Raw genomic sequence first — 7,248 nt, forward strand, 5'->3', positions numbered from 1 at the left:
TATAAACTGGATATCAAAACTAGCATGCTCTGTAAAACAACAACATCCGTAGTGTGTTGTGCATAAATACCAGAGAATAGTTCTAGCATGCCATTTTCATTTCCAAATCCGCTATATCAACTACTCATGCCCTTACAGGAATCACACAAAACCAAATCAGATACGTAGCGGATATATGAAGACAGCTGATCAGGCTATCAACACCAGACAGCTCTAACTGCTATCCCATTTACCTATTCCGGAACTCAGAGACTAGCTAGGTCTCTGACCTGCTGGACTAATCGGCTTTATAGTGCGCACAACCGAATTAGCCTCTTACGCCACCTCAATAGGCCTACTCCGGCCTCAATGTATCCCATATCTGACTGTTTTATCCAGTTTTCAAAACACTTGTACCCATCTCATTTTCAAAACCATTTATTTAACCAACACAAATATAAAATCCATTTCGCAAATCATTCCATTCGAGATAGGTACCTTTCGAAGTTACTTCTCCCCAAAATAGATTGAAAAATGATTTATAACTACAGGGGATACGTAACTTAAAATGTTTCTATTCCATTATGAGAATAAAACAATTAGCTATTCATATGCACTGAACCATAAAAGAATGGTCAGGGGTACTTGCCTTGCAGAGCTTTACGACTATCTTTGATTGACCTTGAACTAACTTGGACACTCGGTTTTATCGCCTTACTATCAGACTATCCTGGATCCGACTTCAACGCCCAGGTCCTTCGCTTAGGAACCTCGCTGCGCTTGTCGACTGATCACTAGATTATCTTTAGTTTGATATCACTTCTTGAGTCCTTTGACTAATACCTACAGAGCCAAAATACCCTAAGTTAGACGTCTAGGTATGCTTGACATATCCTCGATACCAATTCTACCCAATGATAACGATTCCCGACTCCTAATTATATATATTATAATAACACACACCACAATTAGGGTTCACGTTCTCGAAAATCGGTTCGGTGCTTGTTTTTCAGAAAATACGTATATTCCTCGTTTATGAAATTAGGGTTATTGGTTTTGGCAAAATATTTCATCACAACATACAATCAGATTTTGTATAAAGCATATATATATGTTTATTTATACTCATTCGACAGCGGATAATTACTGGATACGCTCCCGTATTTCCCTAGTTCGATTCTTCAGAAATCGGGCAGCACCTCCTTTAATTATCGGACTAACCCGTCGAATAATTCGACGTCAAACTAATTCTCAACAACTATAACGAAAACCTAATCACAATCCAATTGCACAAATCCCAATCACCAATTCATACCAGTAATATCATTCGAAATTCATAAATTCTATATTTACTAATTATTATTCGTATTTTTATATTTTTAATTTGTAGGACTCAGAACAACGTCATCACTGTCCACCGTCCGCTCGTAAAAAGTCATCGCGGATGGCGACAAAATTTCGCGGGTACCCGATTAATTCTCGGGTTTCCAAATTATTCGAAATATTTTCCGCACAAAATTTTTTATATTTTATCTCACATAACCCAATCAAGCAAATTACTGCAGAAAATCAGTAAGATAATTAAAACGAAACCATCAACACGCGCGTATGCACGCGCCCAAAACACAGGGCCGTAATTCATGGCCGGAAAACACAGAAACAAAAATCATATACACAAGAATTCATCATCCAGAGTCACGGAATCAATTCGCACAACGCAGAACATATAACAGGAACGCAACTGAACACACGCACAGGCAGCACGCGTGTGCCGGCCACCTCTCCGGAAAATACACGGCGGCGGCCGAGGATAAAAGGACAGGGGCACAAAGCAATACAACACACACTCCTGCTACACACACAGCATATATATACGTATGTATATATACATCATAAAACAAAACGGAAATTGAAACCACCAACAACCTGAAATTCAGGCGGCGGCTTACCAAAATAGGGGAGAAACAGCCGCGATGAACCCATAGCCGGAGCAAGGGAATCAGGAAAAAAAATAAAGAAATTAACGCAAGAGAGAGAGAGAGAGAAGAGAACTGGGAGAGAAAGAGAGGGGAGAGAGAACCGAGAGACTGAGAGGATGAGGCGAGAGAGAGATACAGAAGTGATGTCAATCAGCCAACCCCGTTCTGCCCTGCCGCGTGTCAAATAAAAAGGGACACATGGCTGTTTTCCGGACTACAAGCCAAAAATATAATACCAAATCGTAATAATATGATATATCTCATACGCGGAAACTATCGAAATAATCTCAAAATAAATCTTAAAATGTTAAAAGTAAGTCAGAGTAAATAAAAACATAAGCTTCGTAATTCTTAAATAATTTTTAAAACACAATTTATACATGGATTTATCAATATAACGAAACAACACGCACTAAAAACTAATTCCGAAAATTCCCAAAATAATTTTAAAATTCCCGGAATATTCCCAACTTAAATAAGTGTAAGTTTCATAATCTTTAAAGAATTCAGGGATTAAATACAGATTTTACAAATAAATGTAATCATAAAATCATACAGGGTTAAATAATTGATGAAATATTGATTTATGAATTTTATAAAATCCCAAAAATAATTATTGAGATTATAAAGTCATAAAAATAATTTTAGAGACAATCCACATATTTACACAAATAAACTTGTATTAAATCCACTTTTAAAAGTAAGAACAAGTCAATACAAGTCCATAATTAATTATACGAACCTCCCTGGACACCATAATTCACACACATAGATAAAAGTAAAACAACACATAGCTGACAAAAGCTATACACATATATTATTCATTTAATAATTCCATAATTATACTTTAATTAAATATAAAAATATACGAGTCGTTATAACCCCACGATAATGATTAGCCCAAAATCTAACTCATCATCAACGTGGGTTTCGATGAAAGCATGGTATAATAAACATAGTCTTTATACTGGATAAATAATAAATCAAGTACGAAACAAGAGTAAAGGTTCATGAATAAGAAAACCCTCATCCAATTTACAACTCAGAACAAAGAATCACAAGTATAACACTAGATCTTCTTCGCCTTTATCGGATTGTACTATACGGTCTTCTTACACCTTCTCCTTGAGCTCTAGTACGTCTCCTTATGAAAAATGATCTTTATTTATATATATAGCAGCCCATGTGTTAGGAATATGTTATGATTTTGATGATAAGTTAACAAAACACCTTAGTAGATTTAACTTAGTGAATTTTGTAGCACTCGATGGATAATCAATTATAGTCCCGACAGATGAACCTTATAGTCCCTACGGATGACAAACTGACATCCATCGATTGAGTAGCTTATGTAATAATAAGAACTGTAGCACATTTATGCAAATAACATGTATTAGTCAAGTAGGTTGCTTAGGGTTCTGAAAGTCATGTTGACTACTAGATTGATATGCAGAATAGGCTGATTAATTATAAATATGAGATGTCTTATAATTCTGTATAAGTGAAATGGAGTCAAGTGACAAATAGACACCCGACGGATAATCTACAAGACTCCGGACGGATGATCAACAAAGCTTCCCGCCGGATGACAAGCATAGACCCGACGAATGATCAAATTCAAATAGCTATTGACAAGGACAACATAGTTACATGCGTCGGGTGTTTGCAAAAGGAATGTGGCAGCCTATTAAGCAGGAATTTGAGAACAATGAAGCATTACCATTTCCTTGCAATTGTGAAGATATTCAAAGATGCTGGAATAGAGTAGTGAAGTAGCATGAAGTTAGACTAGATATGTTTTGTTTTATTATCTTGTCTTATTGTTATGTAAACTTGGTGATATATATAAACCAAGTGTAGCAAGTAGAATAATTAACTAAGCAGAAATATTTTCAGAGAAATATATCAAGTTATATCCTGTAAGCATTTCTCTGAAGCTTTAGTTGTTAAAACTTGTATGCAGTTGTGAGCTATTCAAGCTTCACAGGGTTCTCATTTGATATATATATATATATATATATCTGGTGGATACTTTTAAATCCACCAGAAAGTTTTAAAAGCTTTAGTTTTTTTATTACTTAGTGTTTTGATTTCTATCATTTTTTTATTCCGCACAACTGCTAATCAAACACTGTTATATTTATCAAATTAAAATTGTTTTTTTAAACCACAAAAAGGAGCCAGAATTACATTCAACCCCCTTTTGTAATTCTTGTTGTATTGTTAGGGAATAACAATTGGTATCATAGCAAGCTCTTGAAGTACAAAGAGTGTAAAGATCACAACAAACAGGAAGATGAACAAGAAGGATGTTGGAGTCAAAATTCCATTTCTAGATAAAGATAATTATCACTACTGGAAGGTGAAGATGCACCTAAATCTTCTTTCTCAAGATGAGGCTTATGTGGATTGTATAGAGAGAGGTCCTCATATACCAATAAGAGCTGCAACTGGCAATGAACCATATGTTCCCAAACCTAGGCATGATTGGTCAGACCCTGATATTGAGCAAGTCAGGAAAGATAAGAAGACCATGAACATATTGTTCAATGGAGTTGATAATTATATGTTTGATAACATCATTAACTGTAAAACAGCCAAAGAGGTTTGGGACACAATCCAGATTATTTGTGATGGTACTGAGCAAGTAAGGGAGAACAAGATGCAGCTACTGATTCAGCAATATGAGCATTTCCACAGTGAAGAAAGTGAGTCTCTCACTTATATTTTTAGTAGATTTCAAAAGCTACTAAATGCTCTGAGGTTGCATGGAAGAGTCTATCAAACAAAAGATTCTAACCTCAAGTTCCTTAGATCTCTTCCAAAAGAGTGGAAGCCAATGACAGTCTCATTGAGAAATTCACAGGTTTACAAGGAGTTCACCTTGGAGAGACTGTATGGCATCCTAAAAACTTATGAGCTTGAAATAGAGTAAGATAAGAGGATGGAGAAAGGAAGGAAGAAAGGAGGGTCCATAGCACTGGTTGCTGAGTTAAAGAAGGAGAAAGAAATGAAGGTAGAAGCTGTTGAGTCTATATCAAAGGTCTGTGAAAGCAAGGGTAAAGGGCTGGTAGCTGAAAATGAAGATCACTTGAGCCAAGATGACATGGATGATATTGATGAACATCTAGCATTCCTATCCAGAAGATTTTCCAAGCTCAAATTTAAAAAGAATTTTGGAGCAGCCAAGCCAAATAGAAACATGGTGGATAAATCTAAATTCAAATGTTTCAAATGTGGCTTGTAGGGCATTTTGCCAGTGAGTGTAGAAAGTCTGATTCTAGCAAAAAGAAGTTTGAGCCTGTTGATTATAAAAAGAAATACTTTGAGTTGCTCAAACAAAAGGAAAGGGCTTTCATCACACGGGAGAATAATTGGACTGCAGATGGATTGGATGAAGATGAAAAAATAAGCTATGTCAATCTAGCCCTAATGGCCAAATCTGATGATACAGAAACAAGTTCTTCAAGTAATCAGGTAATCACCACTAACCTAGCACATTTATCTAAAGCTGAGTGTAATGATGCAATAAATGACATGTCTATAGAATTATATCACCTGCGTGTTACACTTAAGTCCCTCACTTAAACAAAATGTTAAAATTTAAAGAAAATAACTTGTTTTAAGTGAGAGGAATAATGTACTAGAATCTCAGTTTATTCAATTTGAGAAATTGAGAATTGAGTGTAAGATTGCTAAGGATGAATTAACTCAGTCCTTGAAGAAAGAAGAGATTTAAAGAAGCAGCTTGAACGATAACAGGAAGTGATTAAGGCATGGAAATCATCCAGAGATGTCCATGCTCAAATCACTAAAGTTCAAGGTATTGAGTCATTTTGTGATGCAACCTGAAAGAAGAGTAAAGAGAAGCTTGAGTCCAATTTGGTTGAAGGATTGCTTACAGATGTGGACTCGACGGATGATGAAAATCATCCGTCGGATAATCAAAATGATTATCTGTCGAGTGACAAGGAGCCACATCTGTCGCCTGTGAGTAAACCAGTTAGCAAACCTAGCTAAGTTAAATGAGAAATATGGATCAGTTTCTAAGAACTTTATTCCAGAAGAATCAAGTCAAGTCAGGAAGGAAAAGAAAGTTAATGTTGGTCATCTGTCCATCAAGCAATTGAATGACAGATTAGAAAAGATTATTGAGGTTAAAACAAAAGTTGTGAATACTTCCTGCTACACTCAGAATATCTCTTTGGTTAATCAAGCAAAGTGCATGACTCCCTACCAATTGTTCAAGAACAAGAAGCCAACTCTAAATTTTCTTCATGTCTTTGGCTGCAAATGTTACATCTTAAGGAATCAAACTGATCAACATGGAAAGTTTGATGCTAAAGCAGATGAAGGAATCTTTGTTGGATATGATGTGGGAAAAGTATATAGAGTCTATAATCTAAGAACCAACATTGTTATGGAATCAGTACATGTTGTGTTTGATGATAAAAAGATTGAAGGACTGCAAGATGGAGATTTCCATGAAAGCCTCAAGTTTGATAATGTGGAGATGGTTAGTGATGACAATGATGATGAAAGTGATCAAGAAACAGTGAATAAGGATAATGCAGAAAAATCTACAACAAATGAAGCATATAATTCAACATCTGTCGAGTTACAAAATGCTTCATCCGTCGGGAGACAATCTGCCTTACCCGTCGGGAGACAATCAGTTTCATCCGTCGAGACACAAAGTGCATAATCCGTCAGAACATTAAGAGAAGCTGAAAGTCAGAATAAATCACCTACAGAAAGTTCCCCTTTCTCAAATCATAGATTCACAAATTCAGGGGGAGTTTCTCATAATCAAAACTTAGTCATATATCAAGATAACAATGAGGCCTCTTCATCTAGGGTTAATCTACCTCAACAAAAGAAATGGACTAAAGATCACCCTTTTGAGCTCATCATTGGTGATTCATCTTCTAGAGTTCAAACAAGGAGAGCAACTCAAGAAGAATGTCTATATAGAAGCTTCCTATCTAAGGAAGAACCAAAGAAGGTAGAAGAAGCTTTGTTAGATCCTGATTGGATTTTAGCTATGCAAGAGGAGCTAAACCAATTTGAAAGGAACAAGGTATGGAAGCTGGTACCCAAACCTAAAGGAAAGAATCCAATTAACACCAAGTGGGTATTCAGAAACAAGATGGATGAAAATGGCATAGTGGTCAGGAACAAAGCTATATTGGTTGCTAAGGGCTACTGTCAACAAGAAGGAATAGATTTTGATAAAACTTTTGCTCCTGTTGCAAGACTTGAAGCCATCAGAATTTTCTTAGCCTATGCA

This window comes from Apium graveolens, chromosome 3 (genome assembly GCF_009905375.1).
Source record: "Apium graveolens cultivar Ventura chromosome 3, ASM990537v1, whole genome shotgun sequence".
Classification (NCBI taxonomy): domain Eukaryota; kingdom Viridiplantae; phylum Streptophyta; class Magnoliopsida; order Apiales; family Apiaceae; genus Apium; species Apium graveolens.